This window comes from Etheostoma spectabile, unplaced genomic scaffold, assembly GCF_008692095.1.
Source record: "Etheostoma spectabile isolate EspeVRDwgs_2016 unplaced genomic scaffold, UIUC_Espe_1.0 scaffold00018976, whole genome shotgun sequence".
Classification (NCBI taxonomy): Eukaryota; Metazoa; Chordata; class Actinopteri; order Perciformes; family Percidae; genus Etheostoma; species Etheostoma spectabile.
Genome location: NW_022604601.1, coordinates 1 through 25,430, shown reverse-complemented (window position 1 = coordinate 25,430; position 25,430 = coordinate 1). Strand labels below are relative to the sequence as shown.

Genomic DNA, 25,430 nt, shown 5'->3' with positions numbered 1-25,430 from the left:
ACACACACACACACACACACACACCACACACACACACACACACACACACATACGGGTTTATGTGTACTAAAGGGACACTGCGGCCCAAACAGGTTTTTTGCTACATTAGAGGGGCTCCCCTTTCCACTTGCTTCACAAAGATGTGGTTGGTATCAAAAAATCTGTTTTAAGCCATACAACACAAATTCCACTTCAAATATTGAATACACACAAAACAACTCAAAATGTAACAACCTGACAACATGGCGAATTCTGAGGACAAAGTTAATGAGGTGCATAAGCCCCGCCCCTGACACAAATCGAAATTATAAGGACTAGCCCATTTGTGAGGACATCAGCTATACACACACACAAAAATGTCATTGAGGTGCATTAAAGGGTCAATCATGATTAAAGGAACATGTCCACACACATACACAGTAAGTGAAGGCACTGTGCATTAAAAGGACACACCTAACATAAGAGGACAGTTTTTAACAGACAAGATAAACCTCTCTCTTTTTATATTTATATTGATATACATACATAAATAGATATAGATAGTTGTGTGCAACCATTTTATTGTCTGATTTATGTCTTTTGCTTCAAACTTCAAAGTCATTGCTAATACAAGTGGTATTTAATAAGGTACACATGCAGCCATAACATGGCTGAGGCAGTAGGCCCACTTTAAAGCTCAGTGTTCTCCTGAAATACAATCCTATTAGTGGGATATGACTGGTAACCTACATCCAGTGTTACCTCGTAAAAGACAGATTATACAAACAGACAAATGACATCAGTCAGTGAAAAAGTGCCATTTTAATACAAACAGCAGTTTACAAAAAAACTGAGGCATCAGCAGAAACTTGCCCTTTTTTAAGAACAAAGAACTACAACATCATTGCATCATAACAGCAACATAACACTTTATTGGCTGGTTTTCTTTTTCAGAGTTATGCCCCGATTTCTAACAAAGACTCTAATGTTTTGAAGTGACCGCTTATCAAGATCAGGATGTTCAGCGTTCTTGCACTGCATTCTTGTGGCCAGTTTTCCCTTGGCAATGTGCTTTTTAAAATGTCTCATTATAGCGGCAACCTCTTTTGGGGACCACTGCCTTTTCCGTTTCCTTCTTTGATTCTGTCTCTCCGGGCAATCTCCAGGAGACACTACAAAAGTGATAAAACATACTTGGTCAGTGGAAATCCACATGCCTAGAGTACACCTATGCACAGAAATGTTTTTACCTAGTAAATCAACAACTTCAAAGTGTTGTAAACTAGCCATGCACAAATCTGACTTTTTCTCCTGATTTTGATTTCCCATCTGACGGTATTGGTACTGGTAAATACCATGTAGTGATCAAATGCTAATGCTCTCTGTCGTGCCCTATTTAAAATGTGTAAAACTCACTGGTTGGCTCTCATAGATCATTCTTTTATGTTTAAGGTCTTTCTGGGCTGCTCTTTATGTCAAACTTTGTGAGCTATGTAAAATGTATTTCATCCTGAAAATCTAAATTACTTCATAACACACACACACACACAAAAGAACATGTGAAAATCGAGTTTTAGGAGGGATATTCAGTCAGATCAGTTTCACATAAGCAGACCCCTAATCACATCCAAATGGATTCTATTTTTAAATAAAATCCTACCACAGCCTTTAAACTATCATGATTATCTTGTGAAGCACATGAAGGAATGAATGAATTACTATCATCAATAGCTTTCTATTCAGACAGAGCAGAGTGGGAACCAACTGACTCTAAAAAGGTGACCAACTAGTAGGGTTTTTGGTGTGTTTGTTGCATTCACCAGGTTGGTCATGCTCCTCTGCTGTCCTGCCATGCTCTTTGTTCACCCTGTCTATGTATTCGTTGAACGCTGCAAAAGAGAAAAAAATACTTATCAATGTCAACTAAAACACTGTTTTTAATATTTAATCTTCATTTCAATTGTAATTTTATTTAAAGCTTAGTATAAATCTACAAAACAATGTAAACTTCATTTTCAAACGCTTTGGAGCATTCTACAGCCACTGGCTAGGAGATGGAGATCATAAAAGTGATGGCAATCTCAATATATATGTAAGTAATCTAACCAAATATTATTGTAAAGCAAAAAAGGAGAGTGCTTGAGTGGAACACAATGTAAAGCAAAAGAGTGAGATCCACCAAACAGACCAGTTGATTTAGGGGACAAACGGCAAGCAGAGGCTCATTCATTCGGGACACTATTAAAATCACTTCAAAGTTTATCGTACCTGTAGATGTGCCTTCTAGGGAAGAGTCAATATCTGTGAATGAAAAATAAAAACTTAATTAGGAATATATTGAAACTTACAGTAGCAAAGTCTACATGCAATAAATCAAACATCAATGAACATACTAGCAGTCTGAGGTAGAGGAAAATACAGTCTGAGGTAGAGGAAAATACAGTCTGAGGTAGAGGAAAAAACAGTCTGAGGTAGAGGAAAAAACAGTCTGAGGTAGAGGAAAATACAGTCTGAGGCAGAGGAACATACAGTCTGTAGCAGAGGAACATACAGTCTGAGGTAGAGGAACATACAGTCTGTGTTAGAGGAACATACAGTCTGAGGTAGAGGAACATACAGTCTGAGGTAGAGAAACATACAGTCTGTGTTAGAGGAGCATACAGTCTGAGGTAGAGGAAAATACAGTCTGAGGTAGAGGAACGTACAGTCTGTGTTAGAGGAACATACAGTCTGTAGCAGAGGAACATACAGTCTGTAGCAGAGGAACATACAGTCTGAGGTAGAGGAACATACAGTCAGTGTTAGAGGAACATACAGTCAGTGTTAGAGGAACATACAGTCTGAGGTAGAGGAACATACAGTCTGTGTTAGAGGAACATACAGTCTGTGTTAGAGGAACATACAGTCTGAGGTAGAGGAACATACAGTCTGTGGTAGAGGAACATACAGTCTGTGGCAGAGGAAATACAGTCTGAGGTAGAGGAAAATACAGTCTGAGGTAGAGGAACATAGAGTCTGAGGCAGAAAAACATACAGTCTGAGGAAGAGGAACATACAGTCTGAGGTAGAGGAACATACAGTCTGTGGCAGAGGAACATACAGTCTGTGGTAGAGGAACATACAGTCTGAGGTAGAGAAACATACAGTCTGAGGCAGAGGAACATACAGTCTGTGTTAGAGGAACATACAGTCTGTGTTAGAGGAACATACAGTCTGTGGTAGAGGAACATACAGTCTGTGTTAGAGGAACATACAGTCTGTAGCAGAGGAACATACAGTCTGTAGCAGAGGAACATACAGTCTGAGGTAGAGGAACATACAGTCAGTGTTAGAGGAACATACAGTCTGAGGTAGAGGAACATACAGTCTGTGTTAGAGGAACATACAGTCTGTGGTAGAGGAACATACAGTCTGTGTTAGAGGAACATACAGTCTGTGTTAGAGGAACATACAGTCTGTGTTAGAGGAACATATAGTCTGAGGTAGAGGAACATACAGTCTGTGGCAGAGGAAAATACAGTCTGAGGTAGAGGAAAATACAGTCTGAGGTAGAGGAACATACAGTCTGTGGTAGAGGAACATACAGTCTGAGGCAGAGGAACATACAGTCTGAGGCAGAGGAACATACAGTCTGAGGCAGAGGAACATACAGTCCGAGGCAGAGGAGCATACAGTCTGAGGTAGAGGAAAATACAGTCTGAGGTAGAGGAACGTACAGTCTGTGTTAGAGAAACATACAGTCTGTGGTAGAGAAACATACAGTCTGTGTTAGAGGAACATACAGTCTGAGGTAGAGGAACATACAGTCTGTGTTAGAGGAACATACAGTCAGTGTTAGAGGAACATACAGTCTGAGGTAGAGGAACATACAGTCAGTGGTAGAGGAACATACAGTCTGTGGCAGAGGAAAATACAGTCTGAGGTAGAGGAAAATACAGTCTGAGGTAGAGGAACATACAGTCTGAGGCAGAAAAACATACAGTCTGAGGAAGAGGAACATACAGTCTGAGGTAGAGGAACATACAGTCTGTGGCAGAGGAACATACAGTCTGTGGTAGAGGAACATACAGTCTGAGGTAGAGAAACATACAGTCTGAGGCAGAGGAACATACAGTCTGTGTTAGAGGAACATACAGTCTGTGGTAGAGGAACATACAGTCTGTGTTAGAGGAACATACAGTCTGTAGCAGAGGAACATACAGTCTGTAGCAGAGGAACATACAGTCTGTAGCAGAGGAACATACAGTCTGAGGTAGAGGAACATACAGTCAGTGTTAGAGGAACATACAGTCTGAGGTAGAGGAACATACAGTCTGTGTTAGAGGAACATACAGTCTGTGGCAGAGGAAAATACAGTCTGAGGTAGAGGAAAATACAGTCTGAGGTAGAGGAACATAGAGTCTGTGGTAGAGGAACATACAGTCTGAGGCAGAGGAACATACAGTCTGAGGCAGAGGAACATACAGTCCGAGGCAGAGGAACATACAGTCTGAGGTAGAGAAACATACAGTCTGAGGTAGAGGAACATACAGTCTGTGTTAGAGGAACATACAGTCTGTAGCAGAGGAACATACAGTCTGTAGCAGAGGAACATACAGTCTGTGGCAGAGGAAAATACAGTCAGTGTTAGAGGAACATACAGTCTGAGGTAGAGGAACATACAGTCTGTGTTAGAGGAACATACAGTCTGTGGTAGAGGAACATACAGTCAGTGGTAGAGGAACATACAGTCTGTGGCAGAGGAAAATACAGTCTGAGGTAGAGGAAAATACAGTCTGAGGTAGAGGAACATACAGTCTGAGGTAGAGGAACATACAGTCTGTGTTAGAGGAACATACAGTCTGTGGTAGAGGAACATACAGTCTGTGGTAGAGGAACATACAGTCTGTGGTAGAGGAACATACAGTCTGTGGTAGAGGAACATACAGTCTGTGGCAGAGGAACATACAGTCTGTGGTAGAGGAACATACAGTCTGAGGTAGAGAAACATACAGTCTGAGGCAGAGGAACATACAGTCTGTGGTAGAGGAACATACAGTCTGTGTAGAGAAACATACAGTCTGTGGTAGAGGAACATACAGTCTGTGTTAGAGGAACATACAGTCTGTAGCAGAGGAACATACAGTCTGTAGCAGAGGAACATACAGTCTGTAGCAGAGGAACATACAGTCTGAGGTAGAGGAACATACAGTCAGTGTTAGAGGAACATACAGTCTGAGGTAGAGGAACATACAGTCTGTGTTAGAGGAACATACAGTCTGTGTTAGAGGAACATACAGTCTGTGTTAGAGGAAAATAGTCTGAGGTAGAGGAACATACAGTCTGTGGCAGAGGAAAATACAGTCTGAGGTAGAGGAAAATACAGTCTGAGGTAGAGGAACATACAGTCTGAGGTAGAGGAACATACAGTCTGTGGTAGAGGAACATACAGTCTGTGTTAGAGGAACATACAGTCTGTGTTAGAGGAAAATAGTCTGAGGTAGAGGAACATACAGTCTGTGGCAGAGGAAAATACAGTCTGAGGTAGAGGAAAATACAGTCTGTGGTAGAGGAACATACAGTCTGAGGTAGAGGAACATACAGTCAGTGGAAACGAAACATACAGTCTGTGGTAGAGGAACATACAGTCTGTGGTAGAGGAAAATACAGTCTGTGGTAGAGGAACATACAGTCTGAGGTAGAGTAACATACAGTCTGTGGTAGAGGAACATACAGTCTGTGGCAGAGGAACATACAGTCTGTGGTAGAGGAACATACAGTCTGAGGCAGAAGAACATACAGTCTGAGGTAGAGGAACATACAGTCTGAGGCAGAGGAACATACAGTCTGTGGCAGAGGAACATACAGTCTGTGGTAGAGGAACATACAGTCTGAGGTAGAGAACATACAGTCTGAGGCAGAGGAACATACAGTCTGTGGTAGAGAAACATACAGTCTGTGGCAGAGGAACATACAGTCTGTGGTAGAGGAACATACAGTCTGAGGCAGAGGAACATACAGTCTGTGCTAGAGGAACATACAGTCTGTGGCAGAGGAACATACAGTCTGAGGCAGAGGAACATACAGTCTGAGGTAGAGGAACATACAGTCTGTGGCAGAGGAACATACAGTCTGTGGCAGAGGAACATACAGTCTGAGGTAGAGGAACATACAGTCTGTGATAGAGGAACATACCGTCTGAGGTGCCTGGAGGTTCCTCAACAGGTGGCCTGTCAATGGAGACATTGCAGATCTTCTGTGAATGGCAGGGTAGATGGCTTGTTAAAGTGTTCCTCATTCAAGGTGGTCAAAGCTGTGTGAGAGACAAGTTCAGACCATTTGGAGGTATACAGTGTTTTGAATGTCTGGGTCGACTTTTTCAGTTCCCTGTCCCCTGACAATATACTCAGCTTTACCTTTAATACTAAGCCATCTCAAGGCAGAAAAGGGTCCGTTGCACACGGCACATTTCTCGAAGCTTGGAACTACTGAGGAAACCACATCGTGTTTGCAGTTCTGTTGACAAAAATGTATATTTGAGATAGCATTATAAATTTTAGTTTAGTGTTGATAAAGAAGCTTATGATACAAAACATTTTTGCTGAAATACAACCTTTACTGTGTGACTGATGATATATCCAGATATAATTTATTCCTTTAGTGCAGATCAAAATTAAATAAAAAAAAATGAAATGTTGCCTAAACATTAAACATTAACCAGGGAAAGACAGTAATACCAATTGCTTCTCCTAATAATATGAACAACTTATAGAATAACTATTTTATTAAAGAAACTTACTTGATGAATATTGTCCGAGTGACAATCAGGAATTGTCATGTCTGGACAAGAAAGGAGAGGAGGCATGGTAGGAGAATCTCTCTCATCCAATACCTAAAATAAAACACAACAATGATGAAAAACGGCTTTTTTTAAAGATTATTTTGGTGCATTTTTAGGCCTTTAATGACAAGACAGCAGAAGAAATGAAGAGGAGTAAACCTCTATATATGGGTGCCTGCTCTACCAACTGAGCTATCCGGGCGCCCGGACATTCATGTTTTTAATGAAGAATTGTATTTTATTTGTAACAGGAAAAAAATCAACCACTTAAAATTATTGTGGATCTAATATTGAACAGAAATATTAATACTACTAATACTACTTAAACAAACATACAGAGTCCCATATCTTGTTAATATTACAATAAAGGGTGTGTCCAAATTCACAGTCCTTTCAGTGTCAATACCTGACCCGTATAGGTAAACTGAGGCCTGTGTAGCTAAACCCTCAAATAACAGAAGTGTTTTGCTAGTGAAAAGATGTAATGTACTGTACATGTCAACATTAACTGGAGATGAAGTCACCTGTTCAAAATCTTTGAGTCTGTCCGATACCACGGCAGCATGGTGATCCTCTACATCAGTTGAAATCTTGTGTAGAAAAAGGGGGAGCAAGATAAAGAGTCAGGTTTACAGTATGTTCACATACATATTTGTACAATCATTAACAGAAATGTATTCAGTTAAGCACAGTGACATCTATTTTTGAACATTGTAGTTACTGATATCCTAAAAGATAATAATCCATACCCCTCCCTCAAATATCAACATCTAGTAAAACTGCTTTGCAACTGAAAAGATCTGATGTCAATATCAACATTAAATTGAGATTAAGTCACCTTTTCAACATCTTTGAGGCTGTCAGATGCCACAACCACATGGTGACCCTCTGCCTCAGTTGATATCTTGTATAGAAAAAAGGGGGAAATTATCATTAATTAACCAGTAAGGCAAAATAAGATTATGCTTGTAGATATGGAGTGAGGTAACAACTTAATTATCTATACAGGAGTAAGATTTGGCCTCAGGTTTACAGTATGTTCACATGAATATTTGTACAGTCATTCCCAGAAACTTAATCAGTATGTCACAAATGACTGTAGTTACTGATATCCTAAAAGCTAATAAAACATTATGATCTAAGAAAATGATAAATGATTGTGATAAGATGATAATCTAGTGAAATGATGATAGTAAAGTGAAGAAATCCTCTTGACATACACACCAATAAAGAAACACTAAACAGTATCCATACACAGTTCTCATAGAGTATACACCTGAAAAATACCTGTAAGCTGAGGACTGTGTATCGGAACCGTGAAATATCATTACCTTAAAAACTGCTTTGCTACAGAAAAGATATGATATCAATATCAACGTTTAAAATGAAGTCACCTGTTCAACATCTTTGAGGCTGTCACATATCACGACGGCATGGTGATCCTCTGTCTCCGTTGAAATCTAGCATAGAAAATTGGAAAAAAAAGTAATTAGATAACCAGTATGGCACAACACGTGGATCTATTTAAGAGAACAACAAGGGCTCAAATATACAATATGCAAACATAAAATGTGTTCAGCCATTCACAGTAATTATGTCAGTGCAGCATCGTGACATCCATTACTGGAAAATTAATGGACAACAAATGAGTGAAGTTACTGATATCTTGAAAGCTAACAATACAATTACATACTAAGGTAAATATATTGATATAAATGAGGCAGTTTTGTAGTGTAATGATGATAGTGAATCTAAATATTAATCTTTGGATAAACACAATACAAAATTTAACAGTATCCATTCACAGTCCTCACAGTGTATACACCTGACCGGTACATTCACACTAAGGACTGTTTGTGTACACCATTTAGCCCTGAAAATCCATTTCTCAACAATCTTACCATAAATAGATTATTTGAACCAATTGAAGATGTTATGCATCTAATATTACAAGGATATACTAAATGTAAGAAACCAAGTTTCAAGGGAACCCAATAATGTACAACTTGTCTGTTAAATAAAACACATAACAGTATCCATACACACTCAATATGTATATAAAGTTATTTGGCGAGGGAGATTCTCCAGTCAAGTCCCCTGTCCAGTTCTGACCAGACATGACACTTGTCATACCTGAATATTGCCCAGACAACATTCATCAGGTAACTTTAAAAAATGTATTCTTGAGTTTTATATTATTGTGAAAAGGTTAAAGACATTCTGAGGGCTGTGTATACAGAAACAGTCCTTAGTATGTATGTATGTACCGGTCAGGTGTATCCTCTAAGAGGACTGTATATGGATACTATTAAGTTTTGTATTGTGTGTATGCAAAGATGATTTTTACACTTTATACAAAACAGTCCTTAGTGTGCATGTACTGTCAGGTGTATACACTAAGAGGACTGTGTATGGATACTATTACGTTTTGTATTGTGTGTATGCAAAGTCGATTTTTACACTTTATACAAAACAGTCCTTAGTGTGCATGTACTGTCAGGTGTATACACTAAGAGGACTGTGTATGGATACTATTACGTTTTGTATTGTGTGTATGCAAAGTCGATTTTTACACTTTATACAAAACAGTCCTTAGTGTGCATGTACTGTCAGGTGTATACACTAAGAGGACTGTGTATGGATACTATTACGTTTTGTATTGTGTGTATGCAAAGATGATGTTTACACTTTATACAAAACAGTCCTTAGTGTGCATGTACTGTCAGGTGTATACACTAAGAGGACTGTGTATGGATACTATTACGTTTTGTATTGTGTGTATGCAAAGATGATTTTTACACTTTGTACATGAACAGTCCTTAGTTTGTATGTACTGGTCAGGTGTATACACTAAGAGGACTGTGTATGGATACTATTACGTTTTGTATTGTGTGTATACAAAGTCGATTTTTACACTTTATACAAAACAGTCCTTAGTGTGCATGTACTGTCAGGTGAATACACTAAGAGGACTGTGTATGGATACTATTACGTTTTGTATTGTGTGTATGCAAAGCTGATTTTTACACTTTATACATGAACAGTCCTTAGTTTGTATGTAATGGTCAGGTGTATACACTAAGAGGACTGTGTATGGATACTATTAAGTTTTGTATTGTGTGTATGCAAAATCGATTTTTACACTTCATACATGAACAGTCCTTAGTTTGTATGTACTGGTCAGGTGTATACACTAAGAGGACTGTGTATGGATACTATTACGTTTTGTATTGCGAGTATGCAAAGTCGATTTTTAAACTTTATACATGAACAGTCCTTAGTTTGTATGTACTGGTCAGGTGTATACACTAAGAGGACTGTGTATGGATACTATTACGTTTTGTATTGCGAGTATGCAAAGTCGATTTTTACACTTTATACATGAACAGTCCTTAGTGTGTATGTACTGGTCAGGTGTACACACTAAGAGGACTGTGTATGGATACTATTAAGTTTTGTATTGTGTGTATGCAAAGATGATTTTTACACTCACTATCATTACACTACATTTCTGTCTCATTTACTGTATATAAACACATACAATAATGAAACTAAATGTGTTTTTACACAAATTGTTAATTCAGTTTTATTTTGTATTATGGCTAAAAACATAAAGCAATCCGTTTAGTTTCTATTGCAATACCTAACTCCTTTCTCTTGTGATTACATATTATTTCATGGCATTCCATGTGAACTGGTCTTCTGTTAATGTCACTGTCAATTAAACCTGATAAACCACATCCACACAGGGATGATAAAAAATAGCCTGGGTTTTTTAAAAGTTTGGATTCAAACACAAAATGTAAGTGATTTCTTTCCACTTCAATTTTTGTGGATATAATATTATAGAGAAATGTTGATACTACTAATTATACTACATAGCTAACGTCATATATACGGAGTGACATTTTCCAATAATCGTACTATGGAGGGATAATGTCCAAATACCCTGTCATCTAGATGTCTACAACTGACCAGTACATGTACACTGAGGACTGTGTATGTACAACATTTAGCCCTATAAATCCATTTCCAATCATACTATATAGTCACAGTATCTAAATACACTGTCCCTAGAGTGTCTTTAAATAACCACTTTAGACATATTGAGGAGTGTGTATCTTCACTAGGGCTGCACAATTAATACAATTTTAATCTCAATATCGAATTTGACTTGCCACGATCAAATTTGCGTGATCGAGCGATTTTTTTAAATGCGTCATTTCATAGAACGCTGAGTTTTTTTGCATAGCGCATCTACCGCTCCGTAAACCGCTGTCTGCTCATGAGCCAGTCAGAGTAGTTCCCTGCACCGCGCAGCTTAGTTTCTAGATGTAGACAATCACAGAGGACAGAGTAGCGTGAGGAAAACTCAACAGATAGCAGTTGGTTATACGTCGGTCTCAAGGTTTACCAGTTTACCAGTAAACGCAACATCTTGTCCCGTCTGTGTTATTCAGACAACAGCAGTGACCAGTTGTTATTAACACAGCTGTATATTGTTAAGTATGAGGGGCAAACCTGTATTTGTACCAGTGTTTCCGTGGTAACTCTGCTATCGCGGCCGCCATGGCAAAGAACGCAGAAGAAGTTATTGAACGCAACCAACTTCAGTTGGTAGAGTAATGGCGTGTGAGACGGAGCTGCTGGACCTGAATGAGGTGTGACCCATGAGCAGAATATTATAGTTCATAAAAATGCAGCGCAGTGACGATACAGGGATTTCATTAACACAACGTGTAATTTCGCTGACCCGCCGTTCGACCCGTGCTGGACCCATCCATAATGAATCAGCCGTCTCTCTGTGAGTAGCATAAACGTCCATTGCACTCCCTCTCCCTCCCCAGCTCCTTTAATCAGTTATTGTTGAAAACAAGTGAAGAAGCTTTCACAGAGATACATTTTTTTTTAAATATATGCTAGGTTACTTATTTAAGATGGCTAATTTTCATTTACATGTGTTGCAGATGTGTGTCTATACAACATACAACTTCAACATAAGAATGTAGCATAATATGGATGTGAAAGCAGTTATAAATAGCCTATGTGACAATAAAACATGTTTTGGTTAAAATCAACAAATAATTGTGAATTAATCGTGATCACAATAATCGTGATTATCATTTTGGCCACAATTGTGCAGCCCTAGTCTGTATCCTCCAATATCCTGTCAAAAATGTTTTGAAACTGAAAAAATCTGATGATCATAACAACATTCCACGGACATTAAGTCAATATTTGAGCTGTATGGTGACCCTCTGCCTCAGTCAAATGACTGACAGAAATACAAGTGGCAGTGGAAGAGTCTTGCTCTCTTGCTTTAATGGTTCAGCTATGTTACGCAGCCTGTTAGGAAAGCCAGTCAGGAAATGTTTTCTTCACTCTGAAACATTGAACTCCATCACTACAATCCCCTAACATCAGTCACACATGTATATCTTCACCCGCTGCTCCCCTTGTTCTATACATTGGAGAGATTGACAGACCGACATGAGTCAAAGTGAATATTTTGTCATTCTCATCTCCCATTCCTAGCAATAAAGTGGAGAAGCTTGATCCATGATGCAATGGTGCTGTGTGATAGTGTTTAGACTGCTCTAACACAGAGTTGGCTCATTTCAATCACCAATGTTGTTAAAAGGAATGTTGGATTAATGATTTCCCAAATTTGGTTTGTGTTTGTTTACATATTACAAGTGCCTGTCAACAAACACATTTTGTAATTTGGTAGAGGAGAAACAGCACAACATCATGGGTCTGGGCCATTACACTGAGTGCACTGCATGACAGACAGGAGTCAAACTTCACCTTTCATTCAATGAAAATGAAGTGTAGGTCAAGCTGAAATGCACAAATAAGTCAACAACACTTGTTGTTGATAGCTAAGAGTTACCAACCCAACTTGTTTGCAGAGAGAGAAACAATCTAAACATCTCTGTAATAAATTTCTTTCTGTACCTTTGATCTCCACGGCCAGTCTGAGTCTCCATAGTTGTATGTGATCTCCTCCCCTGGCCTGATGTCCTTGATGGCAAACAAACACAGATGAGGCTTTCCTTCAACAGTTTGGGTCTATATTGTCATCATTGACAAGTCTGCCAAAGGAGTCATCCTCTTTTGCTGCATCCACACTGAAAGGCAAAAGATAAGGATGACAAGATGTAAAAGTAGAATGACAGAAGCACACTATGCTGAATGAATAAATAAATCACCTCCACGACAATAACTACTACTACTACTACTACAACTACTGAAATTGAGTTTGTATGAAATAGCAGTTTGTTTTTCTGAGAAGAATTCAACTTGCAAAAGATGCTACGAATTAAGTGTGACAATTCACATACCATAGTTTTTTCCCCATTGTAGTATAATTCAACCATCAGAGCATCATGGTACAGTCTTAGTCGGTACTCATACTCCTTTTTGCTTAAGACTTCCCCTCGATATTCTATGAGAAAGTCTCCTTTCTGAAAGTGGCGGCAACTAAACACTCCTCGACCTAAAAAAGAACAGAGGATGTGTGAGTGTGATGAGATTAATACAATAATTAAAAGGATGATATACATTTAGCTACCTTGGCAACTCACCTTTGAATGAATTAATATATTTTATAGTAAATCCATCCTTGTCCTTTCCCAATGATGAAAAATAAGCTGCCTCTTCTTTAGGCTTAATCTTAGCTCTCTGTGGCCTCATTACAGACATGCTGACTCCCTTTAATAAAGACAGAGAAAAGAAATATCATAATTTTGTTAACTAACTTATTGCAGACATATAGTATTTATGGTTGACTTTGTCTTTAAGAGTACAGCCTGTATAGGAAACGTACCAAACAAATAAGCAATACATATCAACCTGCCTTGCTTTACTAGTAACTCATGCTGGTTTCTCCCTCAACAAAATATAACCTAACTTTGGAGCCTTATTTATCCCTCTTCCTAACATAGTGCAGCACCCAATGCACAAATGAATGCATTAAGTTGTCTGGCTAGTTTGATATGATAGCACTATCTTCATGCTACATTAAATATCAGGCCCACTACAGCTTCTGAAAGACAGTAATACTGGCTGAAATCATAGTGTCTTCAGAGGGTTAACTCATATTAAATCCGTGCCCAGGCTGTTAGTTTAACATTATAGTTTTGTGTTAACACAAACTTTCGAATTAGAAACATTTACCCGAGATAAACACTGCCCAAACTAAGCTAGCGTTAGCTAACACTGCCCAAACTAAACTAGCGTTAGCGTAAGCTAGCGTTAGCGTAAGCTAGCGTTAGCGCTAACGCTAAAGCTAACGCTAACGCTAACGCTAGCTGGTGCTAACTTAGTTTGGGCAGTGTTAATAGGATTAGCTAACCCGTTAGCGTTAGCTAGCGTTAGCTAGCGTTAGCTAAACTAGTATAGAGTTAGTTATCAATTACAGTTAACACATTAAACTAGCAACCAACATCAACATAAAGTTTGCTAGGTTTCTGGACCAGACATGTAGCTGTGTGTGAGTCTTACCTCTTGATCTCCTCTCTTCACACAGGCAGGTGCAGGTGTCAATGCGTTGGTTCATCATGATACTGTATTGTTAATTGTAGAATACACAGCTTTCCTGATAAAACCCAGTATTATGTGGACCTTCCGGCTGAGAGCCAATCAAAAGCTCTGAATTTTACACATTGTGTGAATTATTAATGAGGGGGTGCAGTACCAAGACCAACCTCTTGGGGCGTTTGTCGATACACAATTTATACACAAAATCAGATAATTGTGTACTATGAAGACTTTTGCTGAAATTTTGAATTCTAGCTTTTTAGGCTTCTAGAAACACTTCTACGTTGTCGGAATTATGAGGACATCGGCCCTGTCCCGTTAATTCAAAATGTCCTCATAGTGTGGCGTGTATTCAGACAAAATGTCCTCATAAACCACATAGGCACACACACACCCACACACACACAACACACACACGCACACACACACACTTCTGTGTGGTATTTTAGATTGTATTTATTTAATTTCTGGACTGTATGTATTTCTAATGTATTTGTGTATTCTTCCCTTGTCAGGTGCCATGGAGAATAAGAACTTGTTAATGATTTGCCTGTAAATATAAATAAAGGTGAAACCACACAAACACCACACACACAATCTCACTCATATACACACACACAACACACACACACAGACACACACACACAATTATACATATACACACTCACTCACATACACACACACAAAACACACACACACCACAGACATTCACACATACACACACACAACACAACACACACACAGAGACATTCACACACACACAGACACACACCACACACACACACACACATACAGATACACACAAATTGGGGGGGCAGTAGCTCAGTCCATACGGGGGACTAGAACCAGCGACCCAGAGAGTCGCTGGTTCTAGTCCCGTACGGACCAGAGTCTGGTGGTGGACTGGTAGCTGGAGAGGTGCCAGTTCACCTCCTGGGCACTGACAAGGTGCTCTGGAGCAAGGCACCGAACCCCCAACTGCTCGGGGTGTCTTTCCATGGGCAGCCCCCCCCACTCTGACATCTCTCCATTAGTGCATGTATAGGTACTGAGCATGTGTGTGTGTAGTTCAGGCCTTTGTGTAATGTGTGTAATAACAAGAGAGTGTAAATTGTAATTTAACTAATAAAGTTTACTTCATGCACACACACACATACATACATGGTTGTAGACTGGTGTAAGGACGTTGATTCTGGGTAGAGATCAGCTGATGAGATAAAGACGTTGTGGTTGGTAAGAGAAGAAGAAGATCAGCTGATGAGATAAAGATGTCGTGGTTGGTAAGAGAAGAAGAAGATCAGCTGATGACGAGCATTGCCATGGCAACCTGACTCATCCCCCTACGTTAAAATACAGGGGGCATAAGTACACCCCCCTATGTTAAAATACAGGGGCATAAGTATACACCCCTATGGTAAAATACAGGGGCATAAGTATACACCCCTATGTTAAAATACAGGGGCATAAGTATACACCCCCTATGTTAAAATACAGGGGCATAAGTATACACCCCCCTATGGTAAAATACAGGGGCATAAGTATACACCCCCTATGTTAAAATACAGGGGCATAAGTATACACCCCCTATGGTAAAATACAGGGGCATAAGTATACACCCCCTATGTTAAAATACAGGGGCATAAGTATTAGAGGATGGATACCCGACCCGAGCCCGACGGGACCCGACGGTACCCGACGGGCCGGGCCGGGTTCGGACAGATTTTTAGAAAGGATGCTCGGGTTCGGGTCGGGCTCGGTCACATCAACGCGATAAGGCATTGAACATTTTGAATTTAAAACAGCTTATTATGTAGGTAATGGCGCTTGTTGCCCCGTGTGCATGATGCGCTCATCTGTTGACATTTCCAAATGCCTTCCTACAATTGCTTAATAAAAGCGGCTTTCCACACAAACAAAAAGTATGTGTCATTAGTATGAGAAACAAATGCGATTTTAACTGTGTCGGGCTCGGGTCGGGTTCGGTTACTGCTCTGTCGGACGCGGGCCGGGCTCGGACAGAAAAATCCGGCCCGATCCGCACTCTAATAAGTATACCCCCCTATGGTAAAATACAGGGAGCAGTGTTCAAAATATTTAATCTGGATCAAAAATTATTCGGATTTGGAAATCCCTTTTTTGCTATTCCGGATCAGGTAATCTGTCTTACTTTTATGCCGGTTTTCAAAAGCAACATGGACTCGATCACCCTGATCCAGATACACAGTTTTCAAGATTACCAAATCCGGATTACCAGTGCTCTAAATAGGACAACATATCACAATGTGGTCTACAAGCTACGTACAGAACAGGTAGAAGAGCCAAGATGGGTCACTCTAAGTTTTATTTTGAAACAAAACACAATAACTCCCACTTCTATTCATAATTTCTTTTATGACCCCTCATCTGAGCCACTACAAATAAAAAACTAATATACATTAACAAATACATTGTGGACATTTTTGAAAACGTCTTAAAAAAAAGTGAAGTTAAAAGTGAAGTAGTAGTAGTTCAGGGTCTTCTTCATCTGAGGAGGAAAGACCCCGAAATCTGTATGAGATTGTTTCCTTGAAATTAATATACTGTGATGAATGAGATATATATTTTGTATTTTCTTTTGTTATTTAAATCTGTTTGGGGATTGTTTCATGAGGACAAGATAATTTGTATTTTATTTTACAGTTTTTTTTGGATTGCTTAAGCACGATTTTCAAAACAGGGCCCTTGTTTTCAAAACACTACACACAATTAGCACAACCACACACCCAACTAGCAAAACACTACAGATCCTTTGCATAATTAAACACTCTTGTAAAAACTATACACTTCTGTTTCAAAACCACACTTTGTTGCCATATGAAACACACACGTTTCACATTACTATACTCTGTTTGCACGAGTTACACTCTGCTCTGATAAACCTAAAACACTTTTAGCACTTCTACTTCCCTATGATTAGAGTGGCTACCATCAACAAAGTACAAATACAATGTAAATTCACCAAACACTACACAAGACCAATGTTGCAGACTGAAGAAAACTCATTTATTTCTCAACACGACCAAATGTTGACATGGAGATTCATAATACTGTAACAAAATGTCACTTTACGTATTGTACTGTAAGTTTACTGTAAAAAACAAAACTAAACAAAAACTAGACATTGTCTCTTCGCCTAGCTGGATCTGGCCAGAGAATTTCATCAACATCGCAGGCAATGTTGTCATTAGCAAGACACCTTGGAAAGAAACGTCTTGAATGACGAATCCATCCTTGCATTGCTGTTACCTCCATCTGGTCCCAGGCCTCCTCCATGGCTTGGATGAGGGGTACCTCAGCCTGGAGACGGAGATCATATACCTTCCACCGCCATGCCGAGAAAAACTCTTCTATAGGGTTGAGAAATGGAGAGTATGGTGGAAGATATAGGACGGTAAAATGTGGATGTTGCTGAAACCAGTTCTGAACCAGAGCAGAGCGGTGGAAAGACACATTGTCCCAGACAACAACGTATTGCATATGATCGATTTGATTTGCTGCTGTTATGTTGGGCAATTGGTCCAAGAATGTAAGTATGAGTGCTGTGTTGTAAGGGCCCATATGGGCATGGCAGTGGAGGACCCCATTCTGTGTAATGGCTGCACAGAGTGTTATATTACCCCACGTTGCCCTGGGACATTGACTATAGCCCTGTGGCCAATGATGTTTCTTCCCCTCCTTCGTGTTCTCGTCAGGTTGAACCCAGCCTCATCTACGTAGATGAACTCATGCTGGATCTCCTCTCCATCCATTTGTAAAAACTCTCTGAAGAACAGTGTCAGGCAAAATTGTGTTCAGTGTAGATCTAGTATACATATTACAGTACAGTAAAAGATTATGAGACAGTATGCAAGATCATAATGCTTAGGTGAATACATACCTCTGCATAATCATGCCGCAGTCGTTTCACCCTTTCGGAATTGCGCTCGAAAGGCACTCGATAAATTTGCTTCATTTGAATATGGTTTTTTATTAGGATGCGTGCCAGTGTTGATGTTGAGACCTGATGGATATTGTTGAAACCGACGTGGTTATTGACAATGTTAGCTTGGAGCTGATTGAGGGTTATAGCATTGTTGGCCAAAACCATGTTTACTATCTCCCTCTCTTGCTGTTCTGTGAACATAGGAGGCCTTCCCCCTCGTCGTCCCTGACCCTCAATCCTATGTAGAGAAAAAAACAGTAAACAATAGTACAGTCATTTCACAGGAAAAGGTAACAGAAGTGCTGATAGTGCATAGAATAACAGTACTGTAAGCAGTTGCTGAAACCGTGCAGATGTTTTTGATGTGATGATATTTTTACAATACCATTTTCCAGTCGAAATGTTCTTATCACACTTGCTACTGTGTATCGGCTTAGATTTGGCTGTACTCGCAGTCCAGCCTCCCTCAGCGTCAGGCCGTGGTTGACAACGTGGTCAACCAGTGTTGCACGGATCTCATTTGTCAGATTCGGTCCTCTTTGAGCACCTTCTCGTCTTCCTTCCTCTACCTCCAGCATGGCCTCCATCTCTTCCTCTTCCGTTGATTCTCCTCTGTTGATTCCTCTTCCTCCCCTTCTCCTCCTCCTTCCTCCTTGTCCTTCTCTCCTCCTTGTCATCCTCCTTGTCCACGTCCACTCCACCTCCACCTCCACCTCCACCTCCACCTCCACCTCCACCTCGTCTTACTATTTCTCTGACTCTTTCCATTGTGCTGAAGGACCGATGAACTCACCTGCTGCTTTTTATAGTGCTTACACACCTGATTGGTGTGTCTCCAATTAAGCAAACAAGTGTTTGCACACCTGATGACTGTGTTGAATCAATTGGTTGGAAGGTGCGGTAATTTGACAGTCAGTGCTTTGGTATTGCAAGGAAGTGACTTCACAATAGATTTTGTGTGTAATGTATGTTAAGTGTGTTAGTGTTTTGCAAATCACTGTGTGTAGAGTTTGCAACAAGTGTGAGGTTGACAATGTGCTTATAGTTGTGCAAATATGGGCTGATGTTTTGCTTCTTGAGTGTAAGGTTTGCTAATAGTGTACTACTTTTAACTTTAGTGTGTAAGCAATCCAAAAAAACTGTAACCTCCAGCTGTCAGCCACTGGTTTCTGGTGTAAATGCGCCCTCTGGTGGTGATAAACAGGAACTACAAGCAGAACTACAGACACGTTTTGTCAAGTTTGTCCTCTAATTGTATTTTTTGTTTTGCCTAAAATTCATCAACTTAAAGGTAATTAATCTATTAAAGTAGTACAATTTTAATATTACCCTTTTGAGATGTTGTTAATGGCAAAATCATTACTTAATTACTAAAATAAAACCTTGAAGGTTCAGTAATTAACCTCCAACTGTCAGCCACTGGTTTCTGGTGTAACTTCGCCCTCTGGTGGTGATAAACAGGAACTACATGCAGAACTGCCACCACATTTATTTAGCCTAAAATCGATCAATTAAAAGATTTTGAATATAATAAAGTAGTAAACGTTTAATATTCCTCTTTTAAGATGTTGATATTAGTGGGCACCCAGATAGCTCAGTGGGTAGAGCATGTACCATATACAAAGGTTTTGCTTCTTGACGCAGCGGGCACGGGTTCGAATCCGGCCTGTTTTTTGTTTGTTTGTTTTACAGTAAACTTACAGTACACTACGTAAAGTGACATTTTGTTACAGTGTTATGAATCTCCATGTCAACATTTTGGGCGTGTTGAGAAATTAATGAGTTTCTTCAGTCTGCAACATTGGTCTTGTGTAGTGTTTGGTGAATTTACATTATATTTGTACTTTGTTGATGGTAGCCAACTCTAATCATAGGGAAGTAGAAGTGCTAAAAGTGTTTTAGGTTTATCACAGCAGAGTTTTATTATATTAAAAATCTTTTAAGTCATCGATTTTAGGCTAAATAAATGTGGTGGCAGTTCTGCTTGTAGTTCCTGTTTATCACCACCAGAGGGCGCAATTACACCAGAAACCAGTGGCTGACAGTTGGAGGTTAATTACTGAACCTTTAAAAGTTTTTATTGAATTATTTAACAAGTTTACCATTAGAAACATCTTAAAAGAAGAATATTACACGTTTACTACTTTATTATATTCAAAATCTTTTAATTGATCGATTATAGGCTAAATAAATGTGGTGGCAGTGCTGCTTGTAGTTCCTGTTTATCACCACCAGAGGGCGCAATTACACCAGTGGCTGACAGTTGGAGGTTAATTACTGAACCTTCAAAGGTTTTTATTTGAATTATTTAACAAGTTTACCATTAAAAACATCTTAAAAGACGAATATCAGACGTTTACTACTTTATTATATTCAAAATCTTTTAATTGATCGATTTAGGCTAAGTTCTCTGATGACACAGCCGTTGTTGGTTGTGTCTCTGAGGGGAACGATCTGGAATACAGGTCGGTTATCAAGGACTTTGTCAGCTGGTGTGAGCTCAACCAGCTTCAGCTTAACACCAGCAAGACAAAGGAGATGATAGTCGACTTCAGGAGGAAAACATCCCCTTCTCACCGGTGAGCATCCAGGGATTGGACATTGATGTAGTGGAGAGCTACAAATTCCTGGGTGTTCACCTAAACAATAAACTGAACTGGACTGATAACACCCAAGCACTCTACAAGAAGGGCCAGAGTCGCCTCCATCTGCTGAGGAGACTCAGGTCCTTTGGAGTGTGCAGGACTCTCCTCAGGACCTTCTATGACTCTGTGGTGGCCTCTGCCATCCTCTACGCTGTGGTCTGCTGGAGGGGGGCCAGCTCGGACCGGGACAGGAGCAGACTCAATAGACTGATCCGGAGAGCGAGCTCTGTCCTGGACTGTCCTCTGGACCCCATAGAGAAAGTAGGGAGAGGAGGATGTTAGCCAAGCTGACATCCATCATGGACAACACCTCTCACCCCTACATGACACTGTGGGGTCCCTGAGGTGCTCCTTCAGCAGCAGACTGATACACCCCCGGTGTAAGAAGGAGAGGTACCGCAGGTCCTTCATCCCGGCGCTGTCAGACTCTACAACGCCTGCACTACCTGATAGTGTTGTAGTTTCTCTTCCTGTTTTTCTCCCATCTACATCACACTCTTTCTGTTTATCTTTAATATTGGTATTTATATTATTTTATTACAAGTACTTACTTTTCAATATTTATGGTCTCAGGTTAATATAATTTAAATTATGCTACCGACTCTTGCTTCTTTGCTCTAATTACACATTCAACTTAATTTTTAACGTCACTTACACCGCAATATTGTTTCTCTTATCATGGCAACCGCACTTTAAAATTCCTTTTGTTTGACGGCATTTTACTTACTCAGTCTACCATATTTTCATTGTCTATTTCTTGCCTGTATTTCTTGCCTTGTATTTCTTGCCTTGTATTTCTTCGTGCTTACTTGTTTGTGTGTTATTTTTTTTTTTTTTTTTTTTTTGCTGTTGCTGCTATGCTGCTACTTGTAACGACAGAATTTCCCCGTCGTGGGATAAATAAAGTATAATCTAATCTAAAATTGAATTAAATAGTGTAGTTCACCTTTTACAATCCAATGTAAATTCCACACATAAAACACTGCTGTGGGTTAAGGTAAAGGCAAACTTGCCATCGTGGCTCTCAGCAATCCTATTTCTGAAAGAAAGAAAGAAAGAATCTCAATTTCCGTTTAAGCCACTCATGTTAAATATCTATGCACACTAGCATGTAACTGTACTTTATTAATTATCTAGGAGAATACACATGAATCAACAACAGTCCATTGTTCTTTATTGTAACTGTAACTTAGTTAAATAAGCTTATTTCTGCTAACATTAGCTCTTAACAGCATGTCAAGGTTAAATATACCAACTAGAGACTGACAGGGCAAACAGTAGCACGACATTATTGGTGCATTATGGTTACAGTTAGCTAAATGTTTTAAGAAACTTGGTTATACATGTGCTAATAGTTAGCGTTAAATAGTGATAAGCATTACCAATCACCGTTTCGCATTTTGCTGACACTACGTTTAAATTTAGAACAGTAAACTTCGATTTGAAGAAAATGAACGTTAGCATGTTTTACCATAGCTAGCTAAGTGGCAAGCTAACGTTACAGACAATTTACATGGTAACTTCAGACACATTTACTTTACAATGTGACTCCTCTTATTTGTACTAACTATGGGATAAAGATATACTTAAAACCTAGCAAAGCTACATAAAAATAAATATCACTGTAATACTGCAGCGTGTCTGACTCTCTGTCAACAGAGAGGAAACATGAAACAACACGTCAGGATCCTCTTATTGGGGGAGCGTAAGTCATTGGCCCTGAAAGCTGGAACGTATATCACGAGCTAAAAGACTAGCAACCAGCTGCTGGAGCTCGGTTACTCCTGCTGGTTTATAGTTAGTTCACTGTCAGGGAAATAGAGAAAGGGATGCATTTCTGCACTAATTGTATTTTTTCTTTAACGTAATTAATTACTATAGAGAAGTTACGTTAGTAAACTGTTATTGTTGTTTTGACATCTAATCAGCTGCCATCTACTGAAAAGCAGCTTTACACAAACTACTTTAATAATAATTAACATTAATTAACGTTACTTAAGTATTCCGAGATTTAAAACATTAAGCTAAGTTAGAGCGCATAGACATGCTAGCTGACTGTTAACCGGATAGTAGCCAGCTGTCATAAAGTAGCTAACGTTAGTAGGCTACTATAGGTTAAGGAGCGTTGCCAACACGTGCCCACAAAATACATGAAAACGTGTGTAATCTGCAAAATCTGCAATCTGCAAAAAACGGTTGCAAAATTCCTCACAGACTTCAATGGGAAATCTTCGGGAAATCACTCAACATCGCTCAAAACAACACCTCTTTGGGGCCATGCTGCATCACCATACTTTAACGTAGAAACATAATTAAAAGTTAAAACCGAAGACAAGACTTTGGTGTTTATTGAGCTGAATGGGCGTTCATATATCAAGCACGGTTTCTCCCAAATCACACTTTTCCAATCATCACAACTCTAGTGTTGGTAGAAATCAACACACACTTTTACGATTTCCACGTGAACATATGTTGGCTTTTTTCACGCTAAAAGTACTGTTTTTAAATGGAGTCTGGTTGGTTTAGTGCTAGGTACGTCATAGCTTTCTGTTTCTGGGAAACAAAGGTCTTAATAGGTATAAAAAGGTCTTTCTCTGAAGGGATGAGACACTTGACTTGCTGTCACACACCACACACACACCACACACACACTAGAGAGGCCCCTTCTTACTGCAAAACAGATAGGGCTGGTTCCTTTTTTATATAGTATCTGGAACAAAGTGAGGGAATTACATTTGAAAGTATTGCATAAAACATACCCTACAAACTTGTTTACCTCGAATTCATGCTACTTGACAAGTATTGCAGTTTTAATAAGAAGAATCGTTAACTCATCTCGTTTATGGTTGTTCATTTTGTATTATTTTTATTTTATATTATATATTATTATATTTACGTTCTGGAAAAGTTTTGAAAATTTTATGGTTTCTAAAAAGACACATAGAATCCACTTGAAGGGAACATATTACATATTTTGAGTGTAAAGATAGAAATATTTGCAATATTGTTAATCTTTTTATTTTATTAGGGAAGTTTCATATACATGAATCTAAATTTTCCAATTCAAGACCTTGCTTTAATTATTCCAAATTTGACATAAATTTTGAGTCTCTTAAGTTAGATACAAATAAAATCTATAAATATATCTGATATAATTAAGAATACCTGTTGTCACAATATATATACGTGATTGCTAATCTGTCATATTTATTTTCTTTATATTTCTTTTATTATTACTATGCTGTCCCTACATCATGGTTTTGTTATATTGTTTTTTTACCGTTGATACCTGATCTTATGTTATATAAGTTGCAATTCCTTTCTACTATACTTTATGTTTTGAATTGCGATGTCTGAATGGTTGTAATTTTAAGTTTGTATTTTCTCTAAGAAAAAGGTTTGTAGTTAATTTGAAACACAGTATGATGCTAGGTTTGGGACACCAACCTCAACTTCAACCAAACAATACCTTGTGAAACTCATTATCAATAAACCTTTATTTAAAAAAAGAAGTGAAAAACGAAATAGAAAAGCAAAAGAAATGTAGCTGTCCACCAGGTCTGCCTCCTCTCTCGGCTCTCCCTCCTCTCTCAGCTCTGCCTCTGTTGCTGCATCTGCAAAAAAAATCATATAAAAGTATGCTTTGTGCATCAAAATAATCTTCTAATAACCCTTTTAACAAACATATTTCACACACTATATGTGCTAAATTGTCGATGAGTTCCAGATCCTGTATAGTGGGTTTATAATGTCAGTTCCTGGACGGTAAATGTCTGTATTGCTGCTAGAAACATTTAAGTTGATTTGAGAAACATAGTATAATAGCCTATCCTTTTAAAAGAGTAACACCATGTAACATGAGCTATCACTGAGAATATGCAGGAAAATGCATGTTTATTTATGAATTACAGACCACAATGCACATGTACTGTATGCTGACTCTTACTACAGTACAGTATGTCACTAGTGATTCATGTTTATTCTGTTATTAATTTAACTTTACATACATACATTGACTTTCTTACACTTCACTTTGCGCTGGCCTGTAATACCACAATAAATCTCTACTTTATGTGTTCTACTGTAATCTGTAGTATTGTATTTTATTAAATGTGAAACATGTGAAATATGTTGTCTTGCACGTCTCATACTTTCCTTGGCCAGGTGACATTGCAAATGAGAATCAGTTCTCAGTGGTCTACCTGGTTAAATAAAAAAGTATTATAATACTTTACGTACTATTATTTTTGATGTGCATGATTTGTTTCAAGCAACTGTAACAAGGGATTTTTCCCATGTGGTATTGATAAAGTCTATTTTATCTTAATTCTTTGTTATTGGTCTGGCAACCCACTGACATTACTCTAGTTTTGTTTTTTTGAACAGATAGTACTGTACACCCATACTATCACAGTCATAAATGTGACAATATGCAGCGCAACTAAACACTTATACCATCTCTCTTGAACGCTGCAGCAATGTG

The 25,430-nt window shown here is 38.8% G+C and overlaps 1 long non-coding RNA gene across 1 annotated transcript; it reads right to left on the bottom strand.

Moving 5' to 3' along the window:
- Positions 1-835: 835 nt before the first annotated feature.
- Positions 836-14,727, bottom strand: LOC116683402 (uncharacterized). The gene is made up of 13 exons (XR_004330551.1): positions 14,306-14,727; positions 13,387-13,513; positions 13,144-13,298; positions 12,758-12,930; positions 8,194-8,259; positions 7,638-7,703; positions 7,324-7,389; positions 6,758-6,850; positions 6,375-6,474; positions 6,154-6,214; positions 2,248-2,280; positions 1,800-1,868; positions 836-1,151 (listed from the first exon to the last, which is right to left on the bottom strand). It is a non-coding gene; the product is annotated as an uncharacterized LOC116683402 (long non-coding RNA).
- Positions 14,728-25,430: the final 10,703 nt, after the last annotated feature.